This window comes from Piliocolobus tephrosceles, chromosome X, assembly GCF_002776525.5.
Source record: "Piliocolobus tephrosceles isolate RC106 chromosome X, ASM277652v3, whole genome shotgun sequence".
Taxonomy (NCBI): domain Eukaryota; kingdom Metazoa; phylum Chordata; class Mammalia; order Primates; family Cercopithecidae; genus Piliocolobus; species Piliocolobus tephrosceles.
This window is the reverse complement of record NC_045455.1, coordinates 82,613,131-82,629,227: the sequence shown is the minus strand read 5'-3', so window position 1 is coordinate 82,629,227 and position 16,097 is coordinate 82,613,131. Positions and strand designations below refer to the sequence as shown.

General features: G+C 35.8%; 1 protein-coding gene across 1 annotated transcript in view; it reads right to left on the bottom strand.

Annotated features, from left to right (window-relative positions):
- The window catches only part of STARD13 (StAR related lipid transfer domain containing 13), a 551,493-nt gene that overhangs the window by 416,129 nt on the left and 119,267 nt on the right, over positions 1–16,097 (bottom strand). The window lies entirely within an intron of this gene.

Below are 16,097 nucleotides of genomic sequence, written 5' to 3'. Positions count from 1 at the left end.
AATAATTTTTCCAAAGACATTTTTGGTTAGTGAGATCAGTCTCAGTAAAGCCTAAGGGCTTGACAATGTAAGTTTATAAACTAAAAGTGATTGTAAACTCTCAAGATAAAATATAGAACTATATTGGTATTTTCTAAAACTTTAAAAACAAAACCAGAGGTATTTTATGTATTTATTACAATCATTTATTTTTTAATTGACAAATTAAAATTATATATATATTTATGGTGTACAATATGATGTTTTAAAATATGTATACATTGTAAAATGGTTAAATCAAGCTAATTAACATATGCATGACCTCAAATAGTTATTTTTGTGTGTGTGGTGACAGCACTTAAAATCTACTCTTGGCAATTTTCAAGTATGCAGTATATTAGTATTGATTGTAGTCACCATGTTGTACAGTACATCTCCTGAATTTATTCCTTCTGCCTAATAAAAATTTTGTATCCTTTGATCACCAAAGGTGTTTTATTTTAGTTAGTTTTATTTCATCATTATTTTCTTAGAGACAGGATCTCGCTCTGTCACCCAGGCTGGAGTGCAATGGTGTGATCATAGCTCACCGAAGCCTTAAATTCCCAGGCTAAAGCAATCCTCCTGCTTCAGCCTCCCCAGTAGCTGGGATTATAGGTACTTGCCACTACACCTGGCTAAATTCTATTAGTTTTTGTAGACACAGGATCTCACTATGTTGACCAGGCTGGTCTGGAACTCCTGGCCTCAAGTAATCCTCCTGCTTTGGGCTCCCAAAGTACTGAAATTATAGGAGCGAGTCACCCTGCCTGCCTCCAAATGTGTTTTTAAAATTGAAATAATAAATATTGAAAAACTGAAATAATAAAATGATGTTCATATAGAGCCACAATGGTCTTTTAAGCATTATGATTTCAGACCATATGTTGTAACAGTGGAGAATAATTTATAAGATTGTATTTCTGAAGGTTAACTATGCAATAAAATTATTTTAAAGTATTAATATGTTAGTAAAAAGAGAACCCTAAAGTTTCTAAATACAGTGAAAGTTCTTTTCAAGAAAGTTGGATACATTTCTATCAAACTGAAGTAGTAAGTTTGTCTTTACTAATTCCTCCCATTACTTGGAAGTCTTCTGCATCTCTGTATGTCCAAGTTATCTAGAAGCTTCTATTGCAATGTTCTGTCTTGGCACATTCTGTCTGGAGAAAGTATCAGATCTACAGAAGCAGGAAAGGCTGGAGATGTAAATCTTTTATTTAACTAATTTTACTCATAGATTTTCAGAGGTTGTTTTGCTGGGAGGGGGAATCTACAATAAATCGACTTGTACATGAACCTAGCACTGCCAAATACTAGCTACCTAACACTGAACCCAATTTCCTCAAATCTTAATTCACCTGTAAAACAATACGTTTTGACATTTATTCAACACTTCCTTGTGCCTGGCAGATTTGGCATCTGCCAGAATGTGAATACGCAGGAGTATACCAAGTCTGATGAGAATTTTTAAATGTGCTGTTTAAAAATTATGTTTCTCTTGCTTATGATGATAATAAGATGGTGATGATTACAGTAGCTAATATTTTCTGATAGTTACTGCTGTGTACTTTATATATTTACCTCTTTTTGAAAGAATGTCCTAATTTTTCTCTTTCATAGAAATTTCCTAGCTCAAAAATGTATCTGGAAAGACTCCGAAGGACATTAAAGAGTATATACACATGCCAGCCCTTGAGAAAACACCATGAGGAAGCTAATGGGGCCATGTCTTACTTCAAGTACGCAATGACTTTAAAAGGTATGAAAGTTCTTAGATTTGAGAAAAAAATAGCAACCAATGAGACTACCTTGAACGGGCAGCCAGGAGACTTGACGATTAGGAGTTGGCCGTTGGATTACCTAATTAGTACTGCACTCTTGCAATTACTACTAATGCCTATTTCTGCCAGCTGGTGTAGACACAGTTTGACAGGTGCCTAAAGGAACACCTGCTGTGGTCTCATTTGTAAAATGAGGGTGATATTGGTACCTAGTTCAGTAGGTTGTCCTGTACTACATGAAAGTCCCATAAGTATGGCTCTTGTTGCTGTTGTCACAGTACAGCAGCTCAGGGATTGTCCGCCTTTTCTTTGGGAAGTTAGGGACTGTATATTATTCAGGAAAAACTAACATTCAATGAAAAGATATTAACTTGAGATCCTGTGTATGATACCTTCATGTATATTACTAAACTTTTTTTCCTCCCAGCAACATTGTGAGGTGAGTTGTGTCTGTCAGTCTAATTTTATAAAATAATTCCTAAAGAGGATAAATTGACTAGAACCACATAGCAAATGAGAGCTAACATCTCGATTCTTCTCAGTGATTTCTCTACTCCATCACATCTCTCTTTATATACTGGCCCAGGCCTACTTCCATGAGGGAGAAGACTGTCTAACTCCCAGTAAGGGTGGGTTCCATAGTAGACCCTTGCTCAGTTGGTTAATGGGCTTGGGATCCTGTTAACCTTGTAGATGATGGATACCTGTGGAGACTGGAAAACAAAATCGTATCTGCAGGAAGGACTTGACTGCTACGACCCGCAAGCTTTCTAGAGCTCTTGTGGTGCAGACACAACGCCTCACAGCACTTATTAAATGCATGTTAAGGCATCTTATATATGTATGTGTATATATATAAATATTTTTTTGAGATGGAGTTTGACTCTTGTTGACCAGGCTGGAGTACAATGGCATGATCTCAGCTCACTACAACCTCTACCTCCTGGGTTTAAGCGATTCTCCTGCCTCAGCCTCCTGAACAGCTGGGATTACAGGTATGTGCCACCATGCCTGGCTAATTTTGTATTTTTAGTAGAGATGGGGTCTCTCCATGTTGGTGAGCCTGATCTCAAACTCCCGACCTCAGGTGATCCACCCACCTTGGCCTCCCAAAGTGCTGGGATTACAGGTGTGAGCCACGGTGCCTGGCAATAATTATTACAATTATTAAACCATCCTTATCCTTGTGAGATCAACTGTGCTTGGTTGTGACATGTAATTCCTTTCAATTCTATTGAATTTGGTTAGCTGGTGTTTTCTTTGGTATTTTTGCAGCCACATTCATTTATGTCCTCTGTTAATTTTTCTATCAAGAAGACACTAGTTTCATATACTAAATATGGAAGCTATTAATCCTTACAAATAAGTTGTATTTGTAATATGTAGCTAAGCACTTAGCACAGTAACTGAAACAGGGTGAACACTCAATATATATTTGTTAAATGAAGTACGAATTTCTTATTTCCATGGCTTTCTCTGCGTGCTTCTTCCCTAGGACCGTAAGTTTTAGTTGACTTTTATAGCCACCATACCAAGAGAGCAGAAAAGTAGTTAGGAATGCCAGCTGTGGAGCTAGAGCTTTGGGTTCAAAGCCAGGCTCTGACACTTAAGCTACAGACTACAGACTAGTTACTTTTTCTCTCTGTACCTGAGTTCCCTCCTCTGTAAAACTAGAAGTGGTCATGCTTTGCACTCTCTGGACTGTAAGGAGTTTATAAGGGTAAAGCACTTTTAAAAGTGTCTGGCACATACTAAGTGATGAGTTAATATTAGCTATTATTATGTTAATACATGACAGGTAAATTGATAAAAGAATAATGAAAATGTAAAGATAGAGAAAGGGAAGACAATACTTCCTGTGTCTCTGAGCTGTCCTGAGGATCATGTGATGTGAATTTTAAATAATGACAGTGGTTGGAAGTGGTGTTTTTAGAACCATTACAAATGGGGAGCCCCAGTGATCAAAAGAAGAGAACTGTTTTCTTCTTTGACAAAAAAGTGACACAGCTAGAAAAATATTTTATTAAGTTTTGTTCCTTAGAATTTTTCTTTTATATTTTAGCCTCTTCTATATTATTTTAAATACATAGTTTTAAGGGTTTAATTTAATATCTTTGGACTGCAAAATAAGTGAACGAGAATTTTCTGTCAAATTTCATTGCTTCTTGGAATATAATCCCTGATTTTTCAAACTTTTCTTCCATGGGTCTTTATCCATTACTTACTTTTTGTAGTTCATATATTACTCAAACAATCTCTCTTCCTTTGTTCCTTTTCCAGACCCCTTCCCTCACACACACAAAAAATTTTTTAAATGCTATCCTTATAGTCATTCTGTAAGGTTGCTATGAATAGGTAATAGTCTACTACAGTCAACTTTACTGATGTAATAAACATCACTGAATAGTTTCTACTATATATAATTGAGCAATGAAAGGAAATCAATTATGAATTACAGAAAACCAATAATAAAGTTCTCTTCCTAATCTTTGCCCAAATTTCATATAAAGAGAACTTAGGAAAAAATTTCTGAGTTAAGATATTCATATGAATGCAAATACAGCAAAGAATCAGGTGGTGGACTGTCCAAGCCAGGAGAAATAAAGAGTTGATTCCTTTATTCATCCTGTTCTTTTCAGAATAAAAGAAAAAAATAAAAATACAGATAGGTAACCACTTTGTTTAAAAAATTCTAGGACATTTCTGAAATAATTATACAAATTTTAATTTTATATAATATTTAAAATTATAGCATGCCATTTTAAAATCTCCTAATTTGCAAAGAATAATCTTACTCAGATGATATGAAAACTAAAGACCATCATGTTTAATTTTCTAGAGGAAGGCACATTTATAAAGAAATATCCATATTTTGAAACATTTGGAATACTACTAATAATCCATTAACTGACCATTAATATCCAAAAGCCATAAGTAATGTAACATTAGTTTTTGGTTCCAAATATAAATGAAATTGGCTGAATGTCAGAGCCTAGCATAGACTGAAAGTTGCCTTTGATATTTATTCTTCAGATAGTAGATTTGTCCTATATCTCAAAAAAGAAGTTTGTGTAATGAACCTCCAGAGAACATTCAAAACATGATGAAGTTTAAACACATATCAAAGTTTTCCCCAGCTAAGCTAATATTATATATATACACACACAATATCCATATCCATATCCATGTGTGTGTGTGTGTGTATATATATACATTTTTTTTTTTTTTTGAGATATGGTCACCTCTGTCACCCAGGCTGGAGTACAGTGACACAATCGTAGCTCACTGCAACCTCAAACTCCTGGGCTCAAGCTATCCTCCAGCTTCAGTCTTCCAAGTAGCTGAGACCATAGGGCGTGCCACCATGACTGGCCAACTTTTTTTTCTTTATGTTTGTAGAGATGAGTTCTTGCTGTGTTACACAGGCTGATCTCAAACGCCTGGCCTCAAGGGATCTCTTGTCTTAGCCTCCTAAAGTCCTGGGTTTACAGGCATGAGTCACCACACCCAGCCCTGAGTTAACATAATTTGTATTGAATTTATCTTTAAAAATGTTTCTAATCTCAGATCTTCCTATAACTGAGACTAATTTATTTCTCCTGCTCAATTAGCAAGAAAGACACCACTGATTCCACATCTGAGAAATAAGAGGCCTTCCAGTTTTTCACACTTCCTAGTTCTGGTCACAAGATTTCTCTTTCTCGTCACAGTAACAATCATCTCTTTACTGCTTATATTTACTGTAGTGAAAGTGGGCTGCTGCCTAAGTTCACATTATGAATCCTCTGCTTACTGTATAGGAAGCCAGTAATAAAATTATCATTCTAATTTTTGCCAAAATTTCATGTAAAAAGGGTAACTTGTGACTTCAGCCAATTACTTAACCTCCCAATGCCTCTGCCATCTCATTGGAATAAATGGGGATACTAATAGGATTTATTCATAGGGTTTTATTACTTCCTGTTTTATGTTTTGGGTCATATTTTACACAAGATATTGACAGAGCTTCAGGAAGCCAGAGATCTGTTATACACTTTATGAGAGCCATGACTATGCTCTTTCTGATGGCTTGAATACTGCAGAAAAAGGAACCAGAGACCGAACGTAACAGACTAAGAAGAAACTTAGTGCCATGTTGATTGAATAACCCAAATATCTCTTCCAAATCCCATGATGTGATCTGTTGAAGATGCACAGAAACTAACGGAATAAAGCATGAGATGTGAGAACACAGAAGAGTCATGTTGATATCCACTTCTACTTAAAAATTACATATGGAACAAGTTTTTATAGTTTCATGCCTTTATTTTTCACTAGTACATAGTTGATTTAGAAACCTGCATCTTGTTCCTGAACCCAATGGTGTTACAACAAAGTATATCTTTGGAGCCCTCAATTCCTGTCTCTTCTCATTCATTCATTTATTCATTCATCCATTCAGCCGTTCATTCATTCATTCATATGCCAAGTGTTGTCCCAGGACTGAGGAAATAAAAATAAATATAACATATTTTCCTAAAGACTTGTAAACTAAGGAGAAAGGGTCATATAGACAGATCTATCAAAAGGATTTAAGCCAAAGTATGTACAAAATGATATGGGAAAACAGACAAAAAAGCAAATGATTCTGCCTAGGGGAAAAGGAAGTGTTCATAGAGGTTGTAACCTTTAAACTAAATTTAGCAGGAAGAATAGTGGTATTTCAGGGGATGGGAATCCCAAAGGCATGAAAGCACAAAAAGAATACAGCATGCTCAAAGAATAGTGAGGATTTTACCTGAGTCCATCTGATGGTGCCTAGGGGGTACCGGAAGCAAATGATCTGTAGAAGGTAAATGGGGAGCCCCATATAAGAAACCACATGTTAAGGAGTTTGAAATTTTGCTGTAGGTAACAGGAGCCCTGTGAAATTTTTTTTATCGATGTGTTTTACAATTGTGAAAATTAGAAAAGATAAGGAGCCTACATAAATATCAAAGAGTTAACATGCATAATAATTGCTGGTATCCTAACATTTTAAATTTGAACTTAATTCTCCCTTGCCTCTACTCATGTTTTTTTGTTTTTGTTTTTGGGTGAATGCTTCTTCAACATCTTATTTTTATTGTGAAATAAAGGAAATAAAGGGGAAGCACAGAAAAGCACACAAAACAGATGCATGACTTCACAAAGTAAGGTGTACAACCTTTTAACCACCACATCAAGAAGTCAAACTGTGCAAGAACTCCCCGACCCAAACCGCTCCAAATATCCCATACCAACTGCAATTCCCTTTTTCCCCCACCACAAGTAACCATTATTCTGGCTTTTACAGTAATTATTTCCTTGCATTTTTCATTGTTTATCACTGAGATGCATCTTTATGTGTTCATGTGCATCCCTAGGCATTAAAGTGTAGTCCTGCCCCTTTATATATTTTTTGATGTCTTTTGTGTTTTCATCTATAACCTATTTTTGTTATAGTTTATCTGTTGAAAAATCCAAGAGTTTTCCCAATCTGAATATTGCAAATTGCATGTTCAATTGCACACTTCAACTTGTTCTTGTCTTCTGTTTTTCTGAAAACCAGGAGCTAATTAAGATTTGAGTTTAATCCCTTTGACATGACTATAGGTAGTGTTGTGTGCTTCCATTAAGAGGTATATAATCTCTGGCTGTCTTTCTTTTTAATGATATTAGCAGCTAGTCATGCAAAATACCTATATGTATTCATTCATTAGGGGCTGCAACACAGTGATATGTTAATTCTTTTTTCATCTATGAGTTGGAATATATTTATACAGTGATATTTTCCCTCATTTACTATTTGACTACCTAGTGTTACAGTTCATATAGTAAACCAGAATACTTCATCCTTTCACTTTATTAGTTTTCAAGATAATAAATTGGTTCCCTATTGATATGGTTTGGCTGTGACCCCACCCAAACCTCATCTTGAATTGTAGCTCCCACAATTCCACGTGTTGTGGGAGGGAATGGGTGGGAGGTAATGGAATCATGAGGGCAGGTCTTTCCTGTACCATTCCCATAATAGTGAGTAAGTCTTATGAGATCTGATGGTTTTATAAAGGGGAATTTCCCTGCACAAGCTCTCTTCTCTTGTCTGCCACTTGAGACGTGCCTTTCACCTTCCACCATAATTGTGAGGCCTCCCCACCCATGGAACTGTGAGCCCATTAAACCTTTTTCTTTTGTAAATTGTCGTTTTGGGGGTGTCTTTATCAGCAGTGTTGAAAACAGACTAACACACTCATTCTCTAAAGGCAATCAACTATTTTTTAAAAAGTATCATTATGAACCATGGATTTAAATATATTTGACAAGTTTCAATTCACTGTAATTATTCTTGTGAATGACATTCAAATTATTCTGTCCTTAGCTAGTGGGTGCCTTGTCAATTTGGTTTCTGAGACCCTGGTAGTGTTTGATAGCTACCTTGCCATGGTATGACAAGCTGTTCTGGGTTTATCTTATACATTTCCTTCCTTAAGCCTAGAAATAGAAGTTTCTCCTAGAAGCCCTGGTTTCTTTAAATAAGGAATTATTTCAAGAACACAATCCAAACAATAGGGACAGTGATTACCACTGGGTTGGTCATTGTTTCTAGGTGTTTTCAATAGACATAGAGACAGAAAGGAAGAGAAGAGAGTGGCGAGAGAGAGAAAACTCATGAGTTCATATCCAATACTTCCAGTTTGAATGTAAGACTACAAGACTTTTACTTAGTCTCTAACCTATTACATCTGTATCTCTTTTCTTCTAAACTGAGAATCTTGGTTTTCAAACTATGACAGAATCAGAATATTCCATAATTACTCATTTGTTTTTTATCTCATATTATACACTTAGTAGTCTCAAAATAACAATCCTAATGCTACCACCAACAGAAGTACTGAAAACACTATAAAAGGTTTTGCATGTGCTGTCCCTGTTCTATCCCCATCTTTTTAGCGATTATATACTATTTTCTCTTCTTCTTAGCCTTCATTGACTCTTAGTTCTCCTATGAAGTCTCTATTGCAGCTCAGCAAAGTCTGTAGGCTGTCACTCTGCTCACCTGTTACCTGAAGCTCATTTTCTAGCAGACTCTTCAGAAAGATCTCATGAGTCCTCATGCTCTTTTTGCTAGAAAGTAAGTTTTTCCAGACACAAAATGCTTGGCACATACTTTTTGTCCCTTGAGAATCTTAATTATGTTACCTTATTTTCTTTTAGCCTAATGTATTGCTATTGAAAAAAATTGAAGTTTATTTAATTATAATCTCTTATAAATCATGTGCTGTTTTCCCCTCTAAATATTCAAAGGATTTTTAAAAATCAAAACGCTTAATTGTGGTAGAATGTCTTGATGTTATAATTCTGGGTTGATCTTTTTAGGTGTATGGTGAACTCTTTCAATATGTAACTTCTAATCTTTTTTCCTTCTTGAATAATAAATATTAGCATTTCTTCTGGTCCCTTGATTTAGTTGTCTTTTTTTTTTACGGCTGTGCTTGTAAGAAATTTTTCTATCTTGAAGTCTAAAAGCATTCTGTTTATTTTTGTCAAAGTTGTAATGCTTTGACTTTTACTTGTATGCTATTAATATACCTGGGATAGTGTGTGTACAAAATGCCTTTCATGAAAACAGGAGAGAAATTTATGTCATATGGGTGTAAAAATGTTGTACTTCCGAGCAATTGTTTATTTGTATCTCATGTCATTATGAACTAATCTGATTCCTGTCTGGTGTCTGAATTAGACATGAGGAATCTAAAGCACAGCAGTGGTCCTGTAAGACAATTACTGTATTTCCACACAAAACTGGGTCAATGAAGTACAAGTGGTTCTTGTGGACCAGATAGGCACCTTCCAGGTGACGAAAGCAGCCAAGAAAATTTCTCCAAAGGGGCTGGGGCAATGCGACCCCAACAGAAAGAACCTGGGTGAGGCGAATATATCAGTCGTCCATGGCTAAATGTTGGCTGAAGTCCTAAGTGGCCAGTGGGAAAAAGGCCAATCTGAGAATTGTGTCACTGGAGATTCCAGACAAAGGAACATAAAGACGTACTTTTAGAATCAGTCAAAGCCCCAAGAATGCCAGTTCCAGATTGTTAGAGTAGTGACCATGTAAACCTGGGTCTTTTCCTCCAGTCCCTTCTACCTGGTAAGAACCTGGAGGATGAGACACTGCAGGTAGCAGACTGGGTAAGGAGCAATAGAGCAAGATAGGAAAGCAAAAGAGAAGCCAACCGCCATAGGCCTCTCTGCCCATAGCAAGCCTCAGCAGTGGGAAGCAGCTTTAATTAGGTAAGATTATGAAGCTATATGATTATAAATGGTCTGAAAGTTCTGAATATTAAATGAAACTGTTCTTGTGCCAAAAGGTAACCACAGGATGTTTTACTTTAAAATGATTGGAAATGCTATGGCACCCACCTGAGAAATCATTCAAAGTAGAGAAGAAATATTCCTTGCACATATTTGAAGGAACAACAGAAAGAAAAAACAAAGCTCTTTTTTTTGTTGTTGTTCACCTATCAAGTTGTTTACATTCAATAAAGTTATTACATCTGGTAAATAAGTGGATTTATGCTTATATAAATTGAAAAGGCTAGGAAGTACATGGCAAGATCCCATGCAAATTTAAACCAAAGCCTTTGCTTACAATTTCCTCATATTTGGTGTCAATAAAACTTTCAAACACCTGAGCACCTCTTCCATGGAGACTTCCCCAGCCACCCTGATCATGACTGTGAAGACTGGATATAAAGCTCTAGGCACATGTTTAGCTCTTAACAAATGCTGAATGTTATTATGCTCTTCCCTGCTCTCACAGCACACTTCATCATAAGGTGTTTCCCATTACATGAATGTGCCTCTTTTCTTTAATTACTCTCAAAGTTCCTAGAAAGGAAGGACATCTCTTATACTTACTTTATGTTCATCAGAATATTGGTTAGACCTTTGTGCTTAGGATTTTTCAAAAGTAACTGACAACTAATCAATAAATAAGAGGTAAGTGGGGTGATGATATCACAATAGGAATGCTCTGGGGCAAGCAAGGAAAGTCTATTAGCAACCCTGACATCACTCTTTTTGTTAGCTGGGTGTACTTTTCACTTTTTCTATAGTCTCAGATTTCTCATCAATAGAACGTCTATTTTATGTCCCAGAGTCTCCTACCATAAAATATTAGGCCTTTACAAATTATATTATTTTGAGTTATCAGACCTTTAGAGTATCTTCTTTGGCATGGTGTTCAAGCTCAGTGACAGCCACATGAACGAACTGGATGATGCACTGCTCTGTGTCAAGTTTCCTCTAAGCAGTTTAAGAATGTTGTGCATCAGACAGGGAAAATAGTTGAAGAAGTAGGACAGAAAGAAGTGTGTATTTTCTGTCTGGTTTTAAATGTAATTCAACAGGTAGACATTGGAATTCAACATTTTTAAAAAGGTTTTTTGTTTATCAAATATTTAATTTAGTCATGTAATCCTTTTTTTAAAGATATTTGAAACCACAGGTTGTTTTTTCATACATGTATTTTGTGATCATGTACAATATTAAGCAGGAGAAAAGAAACCTTTTCTAATGTATTTTTATATATAGAATACACTGTGGAAACACTATTAAAATTATTATAGAACATTTCAGTGGCCTTTGGATACATTTACCTTCTTCTTAATTTAAGTGTCTAGTATAAGCACTATGAAATTAAGGATTGTGCCTGTTTTAACATTATTTTATAAAAACGTATTTTCATTAGTCAAGTTGTGGTTATCTACCACCCAAACTATTCATGACAAATGAAACATTAACCCCAAAGATGAAAAGTAGAACAAATAAAAATGTACCATTTTCTTGATGAAAGAAGATGTTATGTCCAAATTCTGGACATAATAAAAGGAGTACTGGGTTGGGTGCGGTGGCTCACGCCTGTAATCCCAGCACTTTGGGAGGCCAAGGCAGGCAGATCACCTGAGGTCAGGAGTTCAAGACCAGCCTGGCCAATATGGTGAAACCCCATCTCTATTAAAAATACAAAAATTAGCCTGGTGTGGTTGTGTGTGCCTGTAATCTCAGCTACTCAGGAGGCTGAGGCTGGAGAATCGCTTGAACCCAGGAGACAGAGGCTGCAGTGAGCTGAGATCACGCCATTGTGCTCCAGTCTGGGTGACAAGAGCGAAACTCCGTCTCAAAAAAAAAAAAAAAGAGAACCAAATGGGTTTTCTTCATTACATAAATCTGAATACGACTAGCCAAAAATAAAAACAAAAGTGAAAAAAGCACTCACTGGAAATTTTAGCCCCAAGTATTCATTTAAACTTAATATTGATGATTTCAAAGAAGTTTAGAAGAGTTACATACAAATATTCTTGAGCTATAACAATTTCAGATCGATACAATTAAGTAAAAGATATTTTGTATTTTAAGGTTTTATCACAGACAATCAGAGGCAATCAATTAAAGATAAAATTGTATTTTAGTAACTTAAAAATACAACTTCCAGGAACAGATGAGAAAGAAAAACATCAATTAATTATTTTGATTTTCAAAATAACTTAATTATATTAATTAGAGATATAACAAAGGCCTGCTTCAAAGGAGGAGAAAGTTCTTAAAACATATTGGTTGTTTTGCACCAAGGTCAACTTTATTTTGAACATAAAAAACTTACATTCTTTCTCTTATCACAAAAGCTGAAGTAAATATGTTCTAGCCCTCAAATGTGACTATTTGTGTTTTGGGGATAAAGGGAAATTTGCACCCTTATTTATGGCTTCTTGTTTCTTTACAATAACCCCAATTCAGGGAAATAAAAGGCACATTCGTTTTACTGATTCCATCTAAGCACATTATAAAAGGCGAGATGACAGTCCAAAAATCTATACTTAAGTTATTGGAATGGAAGAGGACTGAGTGATCCCTTATAGAACATACAGATGTCAGACTTAACACCCCAGCTAGTCCTCATCATGATCTGGAATAACAGCATCGGTGATTTTGGGGACATGAATAAAGCTGGGTTACAGGAAAGCTACTCTAGATTTGACATTTCATTTTGTGTGTGCATGTAAATAAATTAAATATATAGGATTGTTAACCCTCAGTGATACAGTCAAGAGTACTTAATATATAGGATTGTTAACCCTCAGTGATACAGTCAAGAGTACTTGATTCAAAGGTGGAAGATAAAACGGTAAGACGGTGAAGCAAAACAAAAATGGAAAATAAGATAACTAAATAGTATTGGCCGTTATTTAACATGCCATTACATCATATGTGTTTTTAAAGCCAGGTATTTATGAAATTTAGTGTAACATAATTTGGACTGTTTTATCATCAATAACTGTAAGAAACTTTTTAACTGTTCCAAGCTGCATTTGTTTATTCTCTAAGTTAGGAAAATGAAAATGAATAAAAAATAATAAAGAAAATGAAGCTCAGGAAATAAGAGTATTTGATTCTGAAATATATTTTCCTATCATGGGAGAGTCTCCTGAATCTGAGATGTTGTAATATTACTCAGTCCATATTTACTGCATAATGATTATGCTCTCTTAGTAGGATAAAAATTAGATAAACATTAGGAATGCATATGAGAGTTGACATAATAAAAACTGAAGCCAATGTCTTACATTCAAGGGGTTTACAACTCTCTCCGGGCTAGCACAATCTGAAAAGCAGGATTAAAAGGGAAAAACTGGTAGATAACCCTTTTAACGACAAGCAACTATAAAACGCGGTTTTCCTCTTTAAAGAAAGAAATTGCTTCTGCCAGCTTATGAAACAGAACTTCCCTGTGATGTCTGATGACAGCCTATCCTCCAATCTCTGTAAAAGTCACACTAAATAAATATTACTACACTGGAGCAGAGTTCAGGTTCCATTTTGTCATACAGTCTTAGCGAAACTGCCTCATTATATTGTTCTATTGGTTTATTAGTAACAAAATTCCCTTGCTATTCATATTAGAGCTGCTTTATATTAAATTTTATTCCACATTAAATAAACTTTTTAATCAGATTTTCTTCTAGGTTATTTTATCATAGTAAAAATTTTATTTTAGGTTATAAAAACAATTTCAGGATTCATTAAATAGCAAGAGAGCAAATACCACGACTTGAACACTACAGATGAGAAAACTTTCAGAACAGTTCTGATCATGGCTTTCAATAAAATGAGTAAGTTGTTTACATAGCTGTGAGACAGGTTATTGTTTCACTGGTTTTGGATCCTAGGGCAGCATTCAGCACTTAGTGGGAGTCCAGTCAATGTTTACTGAATAAAACAAACTAAGTGATGAGCAGAAATCTGGAAATGTTGTGGCTTTCCAAATACTGCTGCTATGCAGACAAGTTATGACTAACATTGCCCCTTGAAGTTAAAACTGTTTTTTTGTATAATTTTAAAAACAATAAAGAACCCATGATGTATCAGACATTTTACAAACAAACTTTTAAAAACCCAATCTTGGCAAGTAAATATCTTATTTGACACGTTAGGGAAACTGAGGCTCAGAAAAGTTAAATAACTTGCTCAATTACACCCATGTAGAAAGTGAGGGGTCTTGGATTAAATTCTGATCATTCGATCTTTCTGCAGTACACTCACACACCTGCGGGCAATGTTTTCTATCATCATTCCTTGAAATTATGGTAAAAAATCAAATCCACTCTCGGGCTGGGAAGTGTATATTTCTTTACTGGCACCAAAAAAAAAAAAAAAAAGGAAAAGAAAAGAAAAGATGTATTTCTTCTTGTCTGACTAGAACATATGCTTGTATTTTAAGAGCACCAAAGGTGACAGACTGAATTTACAGCTACAGCATAGTCATGTTTGGCTTGCCTGGAAACAGAACTATTCTGATCTCTCAGCAAAAGGAACAGAGGGTGCTTCCCCATACAGAAGACAGAGTCAGGCCAACTCTAAAGAGAACTAGGGCACTGCCTAGGAACCCATCTGTGGCAAGGGGCTATCACCACCAGGAGGTCCCACAAACACCTCCAAGTAAGACGGAAAGTCACTTCCATGTCTTCTGTGTTGTTTCTGATGTTTAGAAACAAAAACTAGCGACACTAGTTCAGAAAAAAGAGCCTATCTTCATTATCATCAAGACTCTCAGATTATGAGGATTTTTAAAAAAAATAGACCCCACCTCTGAACTATGAAGAACTAGGGAAATCTGAGTAAAATACAAAAAGGATATTGAGAGGGCAAGATCCCAAAGAAGGGTGCAGAGAAGTCTGCCCATATTTGACTCTCTTTTTCCCCTTACCTTATTCAACAATTTGGAAGTTGTTTCAAAGGCTGAGAAGTTACACAGATAATGGCAACTAAGAAGCAGAGAAGCTGAGAAGAGCTTCTTTTCAGGAGTCCACCAACTAAGAAAATAAAAATGGGAGTTCAGGGCCCACCAAAGAGGGAAGGCCTGACACCTCGGCTTTTAGCTGGGACACAGAAAGGACCACCCCCAAGAGTAAGAATGTACCTGAAATAGGCCAGACCTAACAAAGTCTGAAAACCAGTTTGAAATAATCTCACTTCCATATTAGATTAAGTTAGATTAAGGCGCTCTGCCCTTAGCCTAGCTTCCTAACAGAAACAAAAGTAAACCCTTTATAGAAGAAAAAACACCACTCAGAGCCCAGTAATTTTTTTTTTTCATAAACAAAGACAACATTTCATAAAGAATTTCTGGGCATACCAGGAAACAGAAGTAAAAGATAATGGAAACAAGATCCACAGATGATCCAAATATTGGAGTTAATGGGCACAAACTATGAATTTCTTTTCTTTTTTTTTTTTTTTTTTGAGACAGAGTCTCGCTCTGTCACCCAGGCTGCAGTGCAGTGTTACAATCTTGGCTCACTGCAAGCTCCGCCTCCTGGGTTCATACCATTCTCCTGCCTCAGTCTCCCAAGTAGCTGGGACTACAGGTGCCCACCACCACGGTGGGCTGATTTTTTGTATTTTTAGTATAGACGGGGTTTCACCATGTTAGCCAGGATGGTCTCCATCTCCTGACCTTGTGATCCGCCCACCTCAGCCTCCCAAAGTGCTAGGATTATAGGCGTGAGCCACTGTGTCCGGCCTTGAATTTATTAATACTAGAGATGTAGAATATATACATAAGAAAATTGTAGAACTGAAATAAAATGATTCAACAAACTGAAAACTTAAAACTAAAAAAATACACTTAGAATAAAAATCACGAAATGTGTAGGAAGAAACTTAACAATGTATGTGCAATACCTGTACGCTGAAAATTATAAACAGAAATTAAAGATCAAAACAAAAGGAGATATATGC